The sequence below is a fragment of the Spermophilus citellus genome (assembly GCF_964194105.1).
Source record: "Spermophilus citellus genome assembly, chromosome: X".
NCBI classification, from domain to species: Eukaryota; Metazoa; Chordata; class Mammalia; order Rodentia; family Sciuridae; genus Spermophilus; species Spermophilus citellus.
The window spans coordinates 142,378,738-142,399,111 of record NC_138190.1 but is presented as its reverse complement, the minus strand read 5'-3'; positions in this window follow the sequence as shown (position 1 = coordinate 142,399,111).

Below are 20,374 nucleotides of genomic sequence, written 5' to 3'. Positions count from 1 at the left end.
CACTATGAAACCAGTCTTGAAAAAAATGTGGCTCTCACTGCAAACAGTCCCACATCTATATTTTGAATCTGGAGCTTGGATGTTCAGGAAAAGCCAACATGTAAAATGGTATCCAATTATTAACTGTGTGCATAACCATGTATGAAAAATAAAAACTATTGGTAACTCTTTTCCCCAAAACACACACCTCCCAAACACAAACACGAAGATTTGATACAGAAACATGAACTAGTTCTACTCATTTTTAAGTAGACAATAAAAAAAAGGTACCAATGGAATGGAGTAGGTGAAGTTCTAATCACATAACATGACTCAGTTCTCACATCTGTAGCCACATCCCCTTGTTCCTCATGGCATGGCACTTAGTGCTTCTGGAAATCTCTTCATAACCTCATGACCCCTAAATATAATGTAAAACAGGAGAGGCCTTTGATGAAAATGGGAAAAAAATCCAAATCAAAGAAATCCAGCTGCCCAGATCCCAGGGAGTGCATAATCAGTCTTTTCTAGAGGAAGCAGTAGCTGGAAATTAAAAAAAAAAAAGAAAAAAAGAAAAAAATCCCAGATAATTTATTTGTTATATACATACCACTGAGAATAAGGAATTCTTTCTGCATAAAAACTCAGCAAGTGGCACCTCATTAAACAGGACCTAGACTTAATCTAACTTGGAATAGATAAAAAAAGAAAGGATTCATATGAAGCTCTCCAGCCCCGGGGCTTAATCTCAGAGCTTCAAAGTAGAATGAATGAATTAAGTAGGGCAAGTGATTAACAACAAAAAAATGATCACTGATTTTTTTAAACTAAAATATTGAATTTAGAGTAACATGTTCATTGTTCATAGACAGGGTCAGGCTGTGATTTGTTTTTTAGCTAAGAGAGACACTAGAAAAATCATAGATGGGAAGATGACTCTAAAAAAGATAACATAAGTAATTACCAATCTTTGGAGTACAGAACCTTATATTGTTATTATTTTATCTGATGACCTACTTATTTCCTCTCTCAAAGAATGGCTTTGTTTTGTTTTTATTTTAAGAAATACAGCCATTGAAATTGAATTCTATAGCATGGTCATGGTAAAAACCATCATAACATTCCTCAAGTTAATTGGAGACACTTGGGGATATAAGGTAATGGATGCTGAAAATGTCTCTGCTAATACTGAGTTAAAGAGCCATGGCATTGGGAATATAGTTAAGTAAAAATAAAAACAGCAAACCAATGAGAATTATTTTGAGGCTAACCATGTCAAATGGAGAAAATGATCAATTTGTACAACAAATTATAGCTGTTTGTATATGAAATAATAAGTGGATTTATTTATTCTATTATTCTAACTAGTCATATTTTAACAAAAAGCCTATGTCTAATTCAAAATCCAGGAAGCCTGAATTTCTGATGTCCAAGGTGGAAGAACGGCATATCCCAGATTTGGGGGAAATAAACCAATTCACAATCCGTATTTATTCTCTCCAGGCCCTGGCCAATCAGATGGTGCTTACCCACATTGAAGATAGGTCTTCCCCAGCTGGTCTACTCAGAATTACATGCTGACCTTTTCTGGAAACACCCTTGCAGACCTACCCAAAATAATGCTTTTCTAGATATTTCTTAATCCAGTAAAGTTTAACACCTAAAATAAACACTTACACCATTTTAGGCAATGTGATGATCACTTTTGTTAGATTACAACCCCCAGTGATACCATCAAGCATTAATCCAGGTGCTGCTGTGGAAATATTTTGTAGATGTGATTAAAGTTGATACACACTTAACTTTAAGTAAAGGAGATTATCCTTAAGAATCTGGGTAAACCCAATTCAATTTAGTAAAAGGCCTTGAAATTAGAGCTGATTAACAAAAGATAAAATAGAATAAAACAAAACAAAATAAAATAAATAAAAGGAAGACCATCAGAGAAGAGAAAGGTGGTCAGAGAGAGGGAGGAGGGCAGAGAAAGAGGAAGTACTAGGGATTGAGAATGAGAAAACTTATGTTGCATACATTTATGATTGTGTCAAAATGAGTCACATTATTACATATAATTTTAATGCACTAATAAAAACAAAGAAAGCAGAGTTGAGACTTCCCTGAGGAAAATGAAATTCTTAAGCCTGTGACCACAGCTTTAGCCTGTGCCCAATAGTCCCTTCCTAACAACCTGTCCAACTTATTCAGACTTGACTAGCCAACTCCCATAAATGTGGAAGCCAATTCCCTAGAGTGACTGTCTCAAAATATATCCTACTGGTTGTGCTTCTCTGATTAAACCTTGAAAAATATGGCCATGTTACATGCTTTTTCTTATTTATTATTCCTCCATATCCTAATCATAGGTACTATTATTATCTCCATTTTACAGATGATGACACAGAGAACCAGAGAAGTAATTTTCCCAAAGTTTCACAGTTGATACATTCTGGAGGCAGGATTTAACCCTGCTTATGAGACACTAAGCCCTTGTTTTTAGCACTAGACCATGAAAATAGTGTAGTATATTTGGAAAAAAATATACTCTATCCACTTCCCTAAATTCTTTCACAGAAAGAGTAGAAAATATGTGGTGAAGAATTTTAATGTAAATGGTATTTTGAGAAATCATTAGTCAATTTGGGGGTGTACTGTTAAATTCACTGTCTCATAAAAAAATAATGGCTAGTTTGGTAAAAAGTAGTTCCTTATTAAAGAGTAAAACAGTAATGAGAACAATGATGACCCAAATAATGGTTCATCATGCAAAATTGAATGAAAATGTCAAATCAAAAGTAGAAAATAAATGATGCTAATACATCTTTCCTGTATTATGCCCAACATACAAGATTTAATTTCAGCAAAACATCACTATCTGACCATGAAATTAATAGAATTATTTTGCATGTCATTTATTTTGTAGTTTTGCTTGTGTTTCTTTCTGTGTGTTTCAATTTTATAATTGTGTAAGACCATACACATCAGAAGTTTTTACCCACTTTTATGTGTTGCATAGTGATAACAATAAAAGTAATTAGACTATTACAGAGGTTTTGTGGTAATTTATTTTTCATTTAAAAATGTTCTTAGCCAGGTGTGGTGGTACATGCCATAATCCATGCAGCTCTGGAGACTGAGGCGGGAAGATTACAACTTCAAAGCCAGCGTCAACAATTTAGCAAGCTCCTGAACAACTTAGTGAGATCCTGCCTTAAAATAAGAAATAAAAAGGGCTGAGGACTTGGCTTGGTGGTTAAGTGCCCCTGGGTTTAACCCCCAGTACAAAAAATGTGTTATTTTCATTGAATTTGAAAGAAAAAAAAAACAGTACTGGACCCAGAAATGTCTTTCTTTGTACTTTAGCTGCCAGAAAGCTTCAAACCAACTTTTAGATTCAGCTATAGTAATTCTGTTGATAATTTTTATCTATGTGATGATATTGCTCTTTCAAGTTTTAGAAGTTTTACCCTTCCAAACTCATTCTATGAAGCTAGTATCATCCTGATATCAAAACCAGAGACACAACAAGGAAAAAACATTCAGACCAATATCCCTGATGAACATATATGTAAAGATTCTCAATAAAATTCTGGCAAATTGCATACAAAAAGATATTAAAAAGATAGTGCACCAAGGATGCAAGGTTGGTTCAACATACTGAAATCAATAAATGTAACCCATAATATCAATAGACTTAAATATAAAAATCTTATGATCATCTCAATAGATGCAAAAAGTTTTAGAAGTTTTGATTTGTATTTTCTCCACATTTGATTCATATGCATGTAAATGTGAATTTCCTCAAATCCTTTTCCAGATGGAGGTGTAAAATCAATGTTTATTTTTTAAAAATAATGATTAAATTAGAATTCAATTCCTGTCAGAGAAAGCAGGGACTGGACTGTGTACACAGATTGTAGTTTCAACAATGCAACAACAAAATTTCTGACAGGTAATCCTGGTTTATTGAGTTGCGCACATATTTGAGGCAGTCCCTTCTGCTGAAGAAGTATTGGTAATACTTCATCTGCCCAATATCTCCCTTCTACGAATCAGAATAAAATGTCAAAAATATCCAGAGGAAAGATACTCAAAACTCTAAAAGGAAAGAAAGAAATTCTCAAGAACTGAATGATCTTCATTGTGCCAACATCCTACAGCAGGTAGGGACTTTGTGCATTGAAATGTTTTGTAACCAGGCTATGATCTATCCACCTCAAACTGTGATTATCTTCTTAAGCCTATGAGTTAGAAGATAATTTTCTTCCTCAAGAGTGTTCTAACTTTCTGATATCTCCCCTGTGCATATATCCCTAAGTTCTAACTCAGTCTTGACTCTGTGGAGCCTACTGTTTATTGCAGGAGGTAGGAGGCAATTTGATGCATTGCTTCCCTGAAAGAAGCAGTGATCTATTCTGGTGTATTCCTATTCTAGCTAATTCTAACACTTACTTACCACCTATTTACTTTGTGCCTAGCACTGTTCTAGGTATTATATACAGAATACTTTTCAAGTTTCGATATGCATACAAATCACATACAAATATCTAAATGCAGATTCCAATATAATAGTTCTGAGTTAGGACCTGAAATTTTATATTCCTGATAAGTACCCAGGTAATGTCAGTACTCCTGGGCCTTGGACTACACTTTGAATATCAAGAATACAGGGTACAAAAAAAGTAAATATAATTAATTCCTTGCCTTCAAGACATTTATGTTTTCTTTGGATAAATGGGAGAAACTCATAATATGAGGCAGATCATGCTGGCCTGCCTGTGATAGTACAAAGAGTTTCAGGAGATCCAGTTGGAGGATGGGAAAAATTGCAATACTGATTGAGGGAGTGAATTAATGAGTGTGGGGGAGAGAAGGTGGGAAGTGAGAAAAGGGAAATATCATTGAGGTAAGTATATTGAACTTTAAAAGATGAATGGAATTTCAACAGGTGAACACATGAGAAAAAGAGCATCAGGCAAGATAACAATGTGAGAAAACATATGAAGGCAGGAGCACATTGGATGTGTTCAAAGAACAGCCAGTAGTCCTGCTTAGGTGGTGCAGAGGAGAAGTAGTGGGAAATTCAGCCGAATATGAATGCAGAAACACATGGTAAAGGGCTTGAGATGACTTCAAGAGTGGTTTGTACCTATTCTGATACAGAACAGGGAAGTCTTAAAGGTTTTAGAGCAGAGGGGTGACACTATAAGACCTGATGTTCAGGAAAATTTGAAGTAGCTATAGAGTACAAGCTGTGGACCCTGATCCAGCATTCTCATGTTCACCTGAGAGCTTGTCAGACATGCAGGCCTACTGCAGACTTACTGAATTAGAAAATCTGGAGGTGGTGCCCAGCAATCTGTTTAAATAAGCCCTCCAGGGGATTCTGATGCACTCCAAAATGTGAGAACCACCAGATTGGAGATAGATCACAATCTTGGCTGCATATTACAATCACCTGGGGAGCTTTAAAACAAAAACCCCTTACGCACAAAGCCCCCTACCATTTCCATTAACTTGGAAATCTGGGGGTGGGACCTGGGTATTAACATTTTCTAAAGCACCTCAAGTGATTCTAATGGAAAACAAGGGCTGAGCAGTTTTGAATTGAAACAGCAGCTTTGGTGAGGACCAGCCCAGGGATAGAGACTAGGCATAGTATTGCAGTAATTTGAACAAAATATAATGAGATAGGTTGGGGTTGTACCTCAGTGGTAGAGCACCTGCCTAGCACGTGTCAGGCACTGGGTTCAATTCTCAGCACTGCATAAAAATAAGTAAAATAAAGGCCCATTGACAAGTAAAAGAAAATTTATAATGAGGTCCTCAACTAGGGCTGTGTATTGGGACAGAAAAAACAAAGATCAATATAAAATATGTTCCAGAGGTATAGGATTAGGCAACTGCCTGTATATAAAATGAGAGGAACCCAGTGGATTCAAGGATTTAGGGAGGAGAGAGGGCTGATGTCAAAGAATGTGGCCTGCTACAGAAACTCTAGAAGGATAGATAGAAAAAACCCATAGGATTTAGTCTTCTGACAGTCACTCATAATCTTCAAGATAGTCTTCTAGCAACAAGATGAAACTGAACCACTGATAAGGTAGTGCAAGTAGAGAAACTAATACTCAATATGAGGCTGTCATGTCTTTGGGAAAAGAGTTTTCTGACTATTACAACCTTTCCATTATAATCTTTCCAAGTGCCCCATATACCTCCTTTGCTAAATTGTTTTCCATAAGTTCCATAAGAATAAAGATCTTGTTTTCCCTTTTCTTGTTGTTGTGTCACATCCTTTAGTAGATTATTGGGATTATAGTGGGTATTCATTAAATATTTGCTCCTTAAGTTGATATGCATCTCTTTAGTGACTATAGTCCAAAAGCTGAAAGTGAGCTATAGTGGAAAGTGTCTAGGCTGCAGAGACAGGCAGGCCTGAGTTCTAGTTCTGGCAGGATGTTAACTATCTGACAGCTCCTAAACCCTATCTTAGTTTCTGATGTGTAGCAATTTTTTACTATCCATTTGAGTAAAGAAATGGAAAACATACACTAATTGTTAGAGGGGCCCCAGCGCTGAAGGAATTTTCTTAGAAGGGAGGGAACTCAAAGATCGTTGGATATAGAAGGGAAGAAATACAATGAAAAAATAGAATCAGTTGGGAGGAAGTAGGCAGAGACAAGATCAAGAATGCAAGAAGAGTTGTTCTCTTACAAGATAAAAAAGCACTCTTATTTAAGAGTTAGAAAATAAGAAATTCATTGTTGGGCTTACAGGAAAGTGAAAGAAATACAAAAGGTGGGGAGGGCAGGAGTAGATGAAAGTAGAGCAAAGGAGTAATAAGCAGACTTAAATTTTGTTAGGAGGTCCCAGAGTGAAAATACTCCTGGTGTTCTGGAAGCTAACCATGAAATCCTAATTGTTGGGTCTAAATAAGTGAAGCTACAACCTGAGATGCCTACATAAATCAGGCTCTCTTTGAGGTGCTACATCCTAAGTGAAAGACAGGCCAGAAATGAAATCTGTCAGCCATCAGAGCAAGCCCACAAGAAAACCGTTCTTCACTATAGCAGCAGATGGACAGAAATTAATATTAACAGTAGGAATACCTACCATACCCCCGAACCAATAATTTGTTTCCAGAGATGTGCTTTAGAAGAAAATGGGATTTCAATTTATTCAACCAGCAAAGTTGGGAAACACCAAGGCTAGAAGTTATTCTAGTAAAGTGCACCTCTGTTGACCAATAAAAGCACATAAGTCATCTCTGAAAAAGGCATCCCCAACTTAGACCTATAGGAGTCTTACAGACTAAGTTTAGTCAAATGAAGCACACAGTAATCATTCACTAACAGCATAAGGAAATACACAACTGTGAACAATACTGAAGGGAAACAAGAAAGAAGACAGAAGAATATAGGTATTATTAATAGAAGAATCTACAATAAAATGGATCTTCAGAGAAATAAAAGATAGAAGCAAAAATGGGCACTTATAATAAATGTTAATGGTTGGCTGAAGCAACAGATTAAATGTTGCCAAAGAAAGAGTGGTAAAATATTTATTGATTGGATTATTTGTTTTTGTTTTTGTTTTTTGGTGCTTAGCTTTTTGAGTTCTTTATATACCCTAGAGATCAGTGCTCTATCTGATGTGTGAGGGGTAAAAAGTTGCTCCTGAGATGTAGGCTCCCTGTTCACCTCACAGATTGTTTCTTTTGCTGAGAAAAAACTTTTTAGCTTGAATCCATCCCATTTCTTGATTCTTGATTTTAATTCTTGCGCTATAGGAGTCTTATTAAGGAAGTTGGGGCCTAATCCCACATGATGGAGATTAGGGCCTACTTTTTCTTCTATTAGACACAGAGTCTCTGGTTTAATTCCTAGGTCCTTGATCCACTTTGAGTTGAGTTTTGTGCATGGTGAGTGATGGGGATTCAATTTAATTTTGCTACATATGGATTTCCAGTTTTCCCAGCACCATTTGTTGAAGAGGCGATCATTTCTCCAGTGCATGTTTTTGGCACCTTTGTCTAATATAAAATAATTGTAATTTTGTGGGTTACTCTCTGTGTCCTATATTCTGTACCATTGGTCTATTGGCCTGTTTTGGTGCCAATACCATGCTTTTTTTGTTACTATTGCTCTGTAGTATAGTTTAAGGTCTGGTATAGTGATACCACCTGCTTCACTCAACATACCTTATATACAAACAGAGATATGGAAAATTCTGGTATATATGTGTATTAAGAATTGTAATGCAAAAAAATACATAAATGTATGCATAATTGGCATGAACATACTTTATATAAAGAGATACCAAAATTGTCCTCTATATGTGGAATAAGGATTGTAATGCATTCCACTGTTGTCATGTATTTAAAAAATAAATAAATAAAAAAGAAAGAGTGGTGAACTAAAATATCAATCTGAAGAAATTACCTAGACTGGATTAGAGAGAAACTGAAAATATGAAAGAGATGTTAAGAGATATAGAATACAGTATTTGAAGGTTTAACACGAGTTTAATCAGAATCCCAGAGAGAAAAACTAGAGAAAATAGAGGAGAAGCAATATTTGAAGAAATAATGGCTAAGAATTTTCCAGAAATAATTAAAAAACACAATTCACGGATTCTAGAAACATAATGCCTCCTAAATAGGGAAAAAGAGAGAAATCTATACCTAGAGACATCACAGGTTAAAAAAAAAAGAACCTTTAAACAAGCCAGAAAAATATGAACAATAGAAGCTATCAGAAAGTGGAATAAAATTTCAATGTGCTAAAAGAAATGCTATACCCAGAACAAAAGTATTTCAAAAATGAAGGGGGAAATAAAGATGTTTTTAAATTATCAAAACTAGAATTTGCCACCAACAGAGTCTCACCAAAAGAAATTCTAAAAGATACACTTCAAGCAGAAGGATAGTTATCACAGATGGAAGGTCTGAGATGCAAGGAGTCTAAAAAGACAAATAGTAAATATGTGGGCAAAAACAATGAACACTGGTTATATAAAACTGTAGTGATGACATCTGGTGGGCTTACAAAACAAGAAGGAAATAAAATTATAATGGAAATGTAAGTTGGGTTGGGGACAAACAATTCAAATATCTTAAATTGTTTTTTTTTTTTGTTTTTTTTTATTCCCTGTGGAAGGGTAAAATTATTCATTACCATTAGACTTTAATAAAGTAAGTATGCATATTATGAACCAAAATAATAGAAGTAAAGTATGTATATCATCATTAAAATAGTAGCTATAAGGTATCTATTTTTATGAAAGAGAAGGGGGAAGGATGAAAATACATGCAATCATTCTGAAAGTCAGCAATTAATGAGAAGGAAATTAAACAGGAGACACAAGACTAACCGAAAATTTAACTGTATATTTATCCCCAAATATATCATTAATTACACAAAATGTAATGAAATACTCTAGTTAAAAGACAAAATTTATTAATATGTTTTTTTAATTTCAACAGTGCACTAGTTACAAGAGACACATCTTCAACATAGGGTACCAAACAAAATGAAAGTAACATAAAAGCAAAAGCTATAGTAAGCCAATGATACCTCAAAGAAAGCTGCAGTTGCTCACTGATACCAGGTAAGATCAAGTTTAAGGCCAAAAGTGTTACTCAAATAAATGGACCCATGAAAATCAACCCGAAGATCAGCCATCCAAAAAGAACAAGTAAATAATGTTGCAGTCATTTAATGTCATGCTATTTTGATGAAAATGGATACACTGTAACTATATTCACTGACATGTATGGGTTGCACAAATATAATACTGACTGAAAAAAGGAACTTGCAGGAAAAAATAGGCAGTATGATACCATTTGTACACTCCTCAAAACATCAAAACATATTGCTTAAATATTCACACATGAAAAAATTATAACAGAAAGCAATGGAAAAGACAAAAAGAAAATTCAGAGTAGTATTTGCTCCTTTGGGATGGAGGGAGCATGATGATGGTAGTAAAGTTTGCTTCTGAAGCTTTAGGGTGGATACATGTGTGTTCATTGTGGTTTTCTGTATACCTTTTATTAAAAAAAATTACGTGCATATGCATACACACATACTTCAGTATTCAGCCACAAATTAGTTAACTCTTCCATAACACTAGAGAAGAGAAAGGCTAACTACACAGAGGAGGCTGATCAGCCTCACATAGTGAGAGGCATTACAATGGGATTAGAGGCTGGGAGAGGATAATGGGCACTTGGGCAGCCCATGTGGGGAATGTTATAGGAAATCAATAATAAATAAATAAAAAGTTGGGCCCAGTTGGCCCTCTTAGGTTCTGTGTTGCCAAAATAACATTACTGCTAGGAGCCACAAGCAAATATACGATGTATGGCACCTTTGGTTGTAAAGTGACGCCAGCTAGCCACTGAGATATGATTATGTTAAGATTTACATTCATATGGAAATTGGACTCCCGCTGTTCACCTTGGCCTGCTACCGGACTGATGTTACGGGACTCATGGAGAGTTCCCATTGGTTGGGGAAGGATAGTAGGAGGGAATTCCGGGGGAGGTCCGGGGGACCCCCCGGTTCCGGGGAACGCGCAGTTCCGGCAGACGCCCGCGTGGGAGGACCGGGTTTGGCTTGCCGGCGCCTACGGAGTATTGGCGGCTTTTTCAAAATAAAGTTTTGTTCCTGCTTGAGTGGCTCGTGATTCTGTGCCCAGCCAAGACTGCGGCATTTGGTGGCCCGTACGGGGAACGCCTGATGCTTAGAGGTGAGTAAAATTGCTCGCCCCTGAGGGAAGGCGACAAGATGGGTGACCATCTCAAAAAACAATGTGTTCTTGTTTTGATTTATTTTGTTTTTATTTCGAGCTCCCTAGCCCTAGAATTTTCTCAGGCGAACTGGGAAAAATGGTTGACTCAAGGTTTGAAGTTATTCGGCCCTGAGAAAGAGAAAATCGATACAACCATTCTCTGCTCCGTTTTTGTTTCATTCTGTTTCGGCTTTGTTTTATCCTATCTTATTGGCTTACGTTACCTTTATAGTAGATTAGAATCCAGTAAAAAACAAACCGAAAAACTGTTAAGTAAATTGTTAGAAATCCAAACTATGGTAGAAAAAATGCTAGGTCAAGCAAAAGAGAAGGTCTCTCAAGCTAGTCAGACAGAGGAAAATTTAAAGAAAGCAAACTTAGAGGAAAAGCAGCCATCAGGTGGAGAATTACAACAGGAGGTTGCTACTAACTCCGTTCTATCACCAGAGGGCGAAATTCAACCAACAGCTCCATCTACCGCTGAGCGGCCCTCAACTCCCGTAGTTGATGGACAGAATTCTGAGGCAGAACCCCAAAGATTAGCATGCCCTGTACTTGAGCAGGCAGGAGGGCAACGAATTCACCGTGCTTTAGATTTCAAAACAATAAAGCAATTAAAGGAGGCTGTAACAACCTATGGGCCGCAAGCTCCCTTCACAATAAGCATGGTCGAATCTGTTACCAACTTGGACATGACACCAGCAGATTGGGCTAACATGTGTCGATCTGTGCTAAATGGAGGACAATATTTGTTATGGAAGGTTGCCAATGGGGAATTTTGCATGGAGACAGCTAGGCGAAATGCAGAAGCTGGTTACCCTCAAAGAAATATAGATATGCTATTGGGAAAGGGACCTTATGAGGGTCAAAGACAGCAAATTGAATATGACCCTGGCGTATACGCACAAATTGCTGTAGATGCAGTTAGGGCATGGAAAACTTTACAGGGGCATGGAGACTTACAAGGTCAATTATCTAAGGTAATACAAGGAACTAATGAACCTTACGCTGAATTTGTAGATAGACTTATTCAGTCAGCCTCTAGGATATTTGGAAATACAGAACAGGTAATGCCATTTATAAAACAACTGGCTTATGACCAAGCAAATCGTTGCTGCAGAGAGGTCGTTAGACCATGGAAACATGAAGATTTAAACACATATATTAAATTATGTAGAGACATTAATGAACAAGGGCAAGTCTTAGCAGCAGTACAACAGGCTTTAGATGCCAGGCCAAAAACATGCTATAATTGTAATCAAACAGGACATTTTAAAAGGAGTTGCCCCATAAGAGGAGGGTTTAACAAAGCTAGGTATCAAAGGAATAGAATACCGGGTATTTGCCCACGATGCCATAGAGGGAAACATTGGGCTAATGAATGCCGTTCTCAAACCACCATAGAGGGTATTCCATTATCAAAAAATGGACAAGGACCAAGTGTTTACCCACAATATCGTGGAGAAAGGTATCAAGCTCCATTGCCAAAAAACGGACTAGAGGGCCCAATGCCCCGGGGCCCAAAACCACAAATATATGGGGCAATGGAGGAACCCAGCAGCACCATCAAGGTAGTGCCCAGGATGCATTATCCATTAAATCCCTCATCAGACAAACTAGAGGGAGCACAGGGCTGGACATCTGCTCCTCTGCCAGAGCAGTATTAACTCCAGAGATGGGAGTTCAAATCATTTCCACAGGAGTAAAAGGACCTCTTCCCCAGGGAACAGTAGGCTTATTATTGGGACGCAGTTCTTCTACACTAAAAGGACTTATGATAAGTCCTGGGGTAATTGATCCCGATTATGAGGGTGAAATAAAAATTATAGCTAGTTCTCCAAGAGGTATATCAGTAATTTCACCAGGAGATAGAATAGCACAGTTATTAATAATACCCAGCCTGCATGATAAATTTTCCAGTTGTAATGTAGAAAGAGGTTCCAAGGGATTAGGCTCCACAGGTGTAGATTGGGCTATGCTGTCTTTAAATTTAGATTCTCGCCCAATGCTAAAATTAAATATTCAAGGACATGACTTTAATGGGCTGCTGGACACAGGAGCTGACCTTAGTGTCATCTCTTGTCAAGAATGGCCAAAACATTGGCCATTACAACAAGCCACTCAAACGCTTCGAGGCCTAGGAGTGGCGACTAATCCCGATAGAAGTGCAATGGTATTAGATTGGAGGGATCCTGAAGGATGTGAAGGAACTATACAGCCCTATGTATTAGATCATCTTCCTGTAAATTTATGGGGATGAGATGTCCTAGATCAATTAGGATTGACATTAACAAATAACATCAATCCTAATGCGCCCACTACTAGGGCTAAACAAGGCTTTAGGAAAGAAAAAAGATTAAGAGAACAAGAACAAGGTATGACAGCACCTATTCAAATAGATCAAGAAATAAATAGACATGAATTGGGTTTTCAGAAAGGGCCACTGAGACAATCAAAATTACTTGGAAATCAGAAAGACCAGTGTGGGTTCCTCAGTGGCCCCTGACTAAAGAAAAGATACAAGTAGCCCATGACTTGGTCAGACAACAATTAGCAGAAGGACATATACAACCTTCCGTATCCCCCCATAATACTCCCATTTTTGTCATTAAAAAGAAATCTGGTAAATGGAGATTATTACAAGATTTAAGAGCCATTAATAATGAGATGGTTATTATGGGACCTGCTCAATCAGGGATTCCTCAATTGTCTGCTTTACCAAAAACCTGGCATGTTTTAGCTATAGATATTAAAGATTGTTTCTTTTCAATTCCAATTCATCCCGAGGATAGTCCACATTTTGCATTTACTATCCCTGCACTGAATCATGAAGGTCCTGATCAGAGATATGAATGGAAAGTACTCCCTCAAGGGATGGCTAACAGCCCAACTATGTGTCAAATTTATGTTAATAAAGCAATCCAGCCACTTAGAAATCAAAATCCTGAACTACAAATATTTCACTATATGGATGATGTGTTATTGGCACATAAAGATAAAAACACATTACTAGAATGTTATGCCACACTTACAAACTTATTGAAAAATTATAATCTAGAGATAGCAATAGATAAAGTACAATTAAATCTTCCAATTAATTATTTAGGAGTTCTATTATCCTCAACCATGGTCCGTCCACCAAAAATTCAAATACGAGTAGATCAACTCAAATCACTTAATGACTTTCAAAAGTTATTGGGAGACATAAATTGGATAAGGCCTTATCTAGGCATACCAACAGGAGAGTTAGGACCTTTATTTGATATTCTAAAAGGTCCATCAGATCCAAATTCACCCCGCATGTTAACGCCTGAAGCAAGGAAAACATTAAAAATCATTGAAACATATATGGAAAATATGCATTTGGATAGAATTGATATAAGTTTGCCTTTATTATTTATTGTACTACCAACAAAAAATATTCCTACAGGAGTATTTTGGCAGGAAGGTCCATTATTGTGGATACATTTATCTTATTCTCCTAACACTATTCTTACTAGATATCCTGAGGCTGTAGGACAATTAATACTCAAAGGAATAAAAGCAGCAAAGGGAGTGTTTGGGATTTCTCCCAATAAAATTATTACTCCATATACTATGGATCAAATTGATGAGTTAGCTAATGAGTTAAATACTTGGGCAATAATCATGTGTAAAACTAGTGTTTCATTTGATAATCACTTACCATCTAATCCTTTGTTGTCTTTTTGGTCTAAGCATCCTGTAGTTTTTCCAAAAATGACAAGAAAAACCCCTATCATAAATGCTCCAAATATATTCACTGATGGGTCAAACAATGGTACAGCAGCAGTAGTTACTCCTGATCAAACTTTTACATTTTTAGTACCCAAACAATCAGCTCAAAAGGTAGAGCTTAATGCAGTATTACAAGCTTTTATGATGTTTAAAGATTCTGTATTTAATTTATTTTCTGATAGTCAGTATGTAGTTAATGCTATAGTATCCCTTGAAGATGCTGGTAGGATTTCACCTTCTTCTACTGTTTTCTCTTTGTTTTCCGCTATACAAAGTCTAATCTGGGACCGAAAAGATCCATTCTTTATAGGTCATATCAGGGCACATGCAGGATTGCCTGGAGCCCTTAGTATGGGCAATGAACTAGCAGATAAATCTACACATGACATACATATTTTCTCCACAGTAGAAGAAGCTATAAATTTTCATAAAAGATTCCATGTCAATGCTAATACTTTACAAAAGCGTTTTAAAATAACTAAAGAACAAGCCAGACATATAATAAAACAATGTCAAAATTGTGTGACATTTTTACCACAAGATAATCTTGGAGTCAATCCTAGAGGACTGATACCTAACCATATTTGGCAGATGGACGTCACACACTTGCCAGAATTTGGAAAATTAAAATATTTACATGTTACAGTTGATACTTCTTCCGGATTTTTGATGGGCTCCCTTCATGCCGGAGAAAAAACTAAAGATGTTATAGCTCATTGCTTACAAAATTTTGCCACTGTGGGTGTTCCAAAACAGTTAAAAACGGACAATGGTCCTGGTTATACTTCCACCTCTTTTAAACAATTTTGCTCATCATTTGGCATTACTCACATAACAGGAATTCCATACAATCCACAAGGACAAGGCATAGTTGAAAGAGCTCATCAAACTATTAAAATGTACTTATTAAAACAAAAGGAGGGAATTGGAAAGGGGTATATATCCCCCAAAGATAAACTTAAAATAACCCTTTTTACTCTAAACTTTTTAAATTTGGATTCATCGGGACTTAGTGCTGCGGAAAGACATTTGTACCCAAAAAATGTACATAAGCCTAAGGTACTTTGGAAAGATATTCTAACAGGACAATGGAAAGGCCCGGATCCAGTGATAGTCTGGAATCGGGGCGCTGTCTGTGTTTTCCCACAGGATGAACAGCAACCGATTTGGATTCCAGAGAGATTAACTAAAACAATTTCTACAGAAAAAGAAGATGATTTGACTCAAATCCATAACAGCTGACATCCAGAGCTCCAGCTTGGCTATTCTTACATCTGCGACAGTGATTAACCAAGGTGTTTTTTTTTTCTCAATATCTATTTTATTATTGCATTTTTCCCACATCATAAAGTTCTATTTTAATTTTGAGCTCATACAAACCTAGGTTAATGTTTTTCTGATCAGTTTTATTTTTTGACTGTGTTTTATTTTTTTGACTGTGGAGTTTTTAAACATTGCAATGGAGATTTCACCTAGGTATAGTTACAAGGCCTTTATTTACTATTGTCTTATGTGTTGTATGTTGTGTGCACACTTCTGTTTTGTGTTGTATGTCTGTATGTGTGTATGTCCATATTTCTTATATGAGAAGCGCTCATGAAAAAATGGATCCGAATTTTTTCTTTATTCACGTGATTTATATGGTTTAATTTAAATTAGGTGAACAGCTGTTAATGATTGTTTTTAAAGATGGTTAACAGATCTGTTTGTTTACTAATTTAAATTAGGTAAACAGCTGTTAAGGATTATTTTTAAAGAAGTTTAACAGATCTGTTTGTTTACTTTCACCTTTCCTTTTCATTATATTTAATAATTCTGTTCAGGATAATGTCTCTTTAGCATCATTGCCAGAATTTCTATCTCCATCCCAATTCCGGTGAAGACTGAGATAAAACCAAACTACAGCTTCTATGATAGCCATCACAGTAAACTGTATAAACTGATGCATCAATGAATATAACTCAACAAGTAATGCTCAAACAAGGACTTGATTTACTTTGGGAGGAAATGGACATATTGATAGACTCCTCCAATTTGAACTGCTTGCAGAACTTCCCTGGACTATATATCAGTTACATACATTGTGAAATATCATCTGGTGCACCGAATTGTGGTACTGCTGGCATGTCTTTGCTGATGGTGTCACCAGTGATGCAATTTCCTTGCCAGCTCACCCCATGTTTATTGTGGTAATACTGGCATATCTTTGCTGATGGTGTCACCAGTGACACAATTTTTCCAAAGGAGCCATCAATTGGCTTGGTGTCATGGCATTTCTGTATCCTCCTCCCTTCTACTAGTGATGGTCTAAATTTGGGGGCCAACAGAGGTGAGGCAAGAACCTCACCCCCCCACTGGTACATAGGCCTATCCACAAGCATGGCTGAATGCTGGACCGGTAGTCAGTGATGGGTTGATCTGATTACAGTGGATTCAACCTAAGACAGGAAGCTGACGCCTAAATGTCAGTTCTCCCATGACAGGTAAGAACCATATGTTAAATTGGACAACCTACCAGGCACGGTCCCTAGCCACATTGCTTGTTGCTTAATTAAACAGAAGGGGGCAGATGCTAGGAGCCACAAGCAAATATACGATGTATGGCACCTTTGGTTGTAAAGTGACGCCAGCTAGCCACTGAGATATGATTATGTTAAGATTTACATTCATATGGAAATTGGACTCCCGCTGTTCACCTTGGCCTGCTACCGGACTGATGTTACGGGACTCATGGAGAGTTCCCATTGGTTGGGGAAGGATAGTAGGAGGGAATTCCGGGGGAGGTCCGGGGGACCCCCGGTTCCGGGGAACGCACAGTTCCGGCAGACGCCCGCGTGGGAGGACCGGGTTTGGCTTGCCGGCGCCTACGGAGTATTGGCGGCTTTTTCAAAATAAAGTTTTGTGCCTGCTTGAGTGGCTCGTGATTCTGTGCCCAGCCAAGACTGCGGCACATTACCTTTGCTACTCCTTCTGTTAATTGACACCATAACATAGCTATACCCTAATATTAATGACAACTATTTTTGAGTGACAACTAGGTACCAGTGACCTTATACATACACACACACACACACACACACACACACACACACACACACACACACATATATATATATATATAATTTTTCAGGTGATGAAACTGAAAAATGGATATGTACAATGGTTTGCTCAAGGTCACATAGTTGGTATTTAGAACTAGAGTAGAGCTGGGATTCAAATCCAAGTCTGTGTGACCCCAAAGCCTGTGTGTTCACCACACTACTATCTTCTTCCCCCCACTTTATCAATTCATATCCCTTTATGTTGTTTCCATGATATGATTTCTAGGTCTCCAAGAGATGTACCTGGCTTTATTTACTTCTAACCTGCCCCATGATTAAGATGAATACATTACCATGTGGAAACATACTGGGATACAAAACAAACAGTGCCTAATTCTGGTTTCTGATTGTGGTAGTGTTAACATAGGTGAAAAAGGCAAAATATGCCACATCACTTTAATAATCATTAAAGTTTAGGAATATAGTCAGATATCCTCTAGATTCTTTAAATGATGGACAATGTATCACTAACTTTTTGTGAATTTTTTCTGTGCATAAACATTTGGAGGAGACAAAAGTGGCTGATGTGAACCTTTAAATGCTACCTCATAATTAAAAGGCAAATTGTCTATAAAAAAAATGAGGTAGTGGGTAACAAAGAACCTCCTCCCAGTTCGGACTCTGCTCCTGAATTTCAAAAATCTATGTTTGAAACTCTGTCTTTCTATATAGCATAGATAGCTGTATTTCCCTCGTGCCTCATGTACCTAACCTGTAATGTGGTTTAAAACACAAAGGTATAATAACACTATTCTGGAGTCAAGCCATGCACTTCAGACCAGACCTGAGAGAGAACACTGGATAATGAATGAGTCACTCTGGTCTGTCTCATCCTTGGTTGAAAATAATTACTCAATAAAGAAATAAGAGATAATACATGGAACACATACTTAACTAGGATTGCATCTCTGTTTGCAGCAGACACACTCTTAGAATATTGTAGATAGTCAGAGATGAAGCTGGTTGGTCATTTCCTAAATGTTATCTTTAATAACAGAGCCTCATAAGCTAGTGCCATGTGTCTTTTAATTTTAGCATAATTTAGAATAAAGTTTAGTATTGCAGAAGGTTGACATCAGAGAATGACAGGGGAAATACTGATTATTTTTTTGGCCAAGGAATAGTTTTGTTCCTGATTTTCAGTATTCCCAGTCCAGAGTCAGAATGAATAAAGGAACAGAAAAAAATCCTTAATTGACAATATAATGCCCACAAGCATCAACAGATGTGATCCCTTGTAATGAAGCATGTGGGTCTAATTTGGCATCACTAAACACTTGGAGGATCTCCTTGCTGAGTTCTTGCAGGCTATCCTTCTAAACCTATGTTTGGCTGGCACCTGTGCCCTGTTGAAACTGGCATACCACCCTGTGGGTGGGCACAGTGCCACCCTAACAGATGGCCATGAGAGTCATCATGCCAGAGAACTACTATTGTTTCTAGCAAGTTTAACTTAACAGCAATTGGCATCTACTAAAGAATGACAAAGTGGTGGTCTACCTTTGTGTACACGATAAACTATGACCTAAAACTGACATGTCTAAAATTGGCATTTCTGAGTTATTTCATAGACTAAACTAAGACCCATATGAGAAGTGGCACTGCAACAGTTGTGTATATGTGCTCAGGCGCTAGCAAAAGGAAGGAATGTCACACTTCAAGGTTCAATCATAAATTCAACATCTTGTCTCCTAGAGCCAGTAAATAATTCAAGTTCAATGTCATTATAAGTAATGTTTTAAAACATAGTTTCTAGAATGAACTTTCTGCTTGGTCACCTACCTACATCTGCTCCCACTGATCAAACACACTTTTTCCATTTACCACACTTGTAAGATTCGAGAACATCATTGTTTTGAGGGAGAACATTTAGTTTTAAAATTCACATACTTATAAATAATGCTTGCAAATGTTAGATATGAAGCTCAGTGATTGTTTCAGTCACACCAAAAATTACCAATATAGATAATCAAAATCATCCTAAAAATTTGCACATATGAAGATGATCATCATCTCCTTGATGAAAGGAGAGAATAAGGGGAGATTAGTAGTTAAATGACTTACTTCAATCAACAATGAAGTATAATGTCAACTTAGATCCATCTGATGCAAAAAGAAAAGAAAGGCTAACTTTTATCAGCACCTACTATGCATCAAATACTGTGGTATTATACTTTACAAGCAGGCCTCACGTTGCACAATTCTAATATGCACAAATTTCAGTTATCACAATTTAAAGAACATTAGAGCCCAACTGCACAGTTGAAATTTCAGTTATCACAGTATATTATTAACTAAGTAATTGCATAAAGGACAAACTTTACTGCTGGCTCTTCAGTCCATAACTTTACTCTGTAATAATAGGTGTGCATCATGACCAGTGATCAATTCCATTACTTCCCTCAAATTCTGTCAATGATTAGTTAGGTGAGCATCTGTTACTCAGTTCATGCACAAACAGCAAAGTGGGTAGTTGTGTTGCCTCCTTATTTCCCAGTGAGAAATCCAAGTGACATTTTATGAAAAGCGATAAATGAAACAAAGAAACAAAGACAAAGTGCAGCAAAGAGACAATAAGTGATGACTTTGTGATGATGGAATCAAATATAAAAGGAGTTAGAGAAGAAATACACGACCATGGAAATGCTGACACTACCACCATTCAAGTGACCCTAGATATGAAGCCAGAGAAACTTAGTGAAGGTGAGATAATCAACAGAAATGAGGAAAGCATTCATAAGAACAGA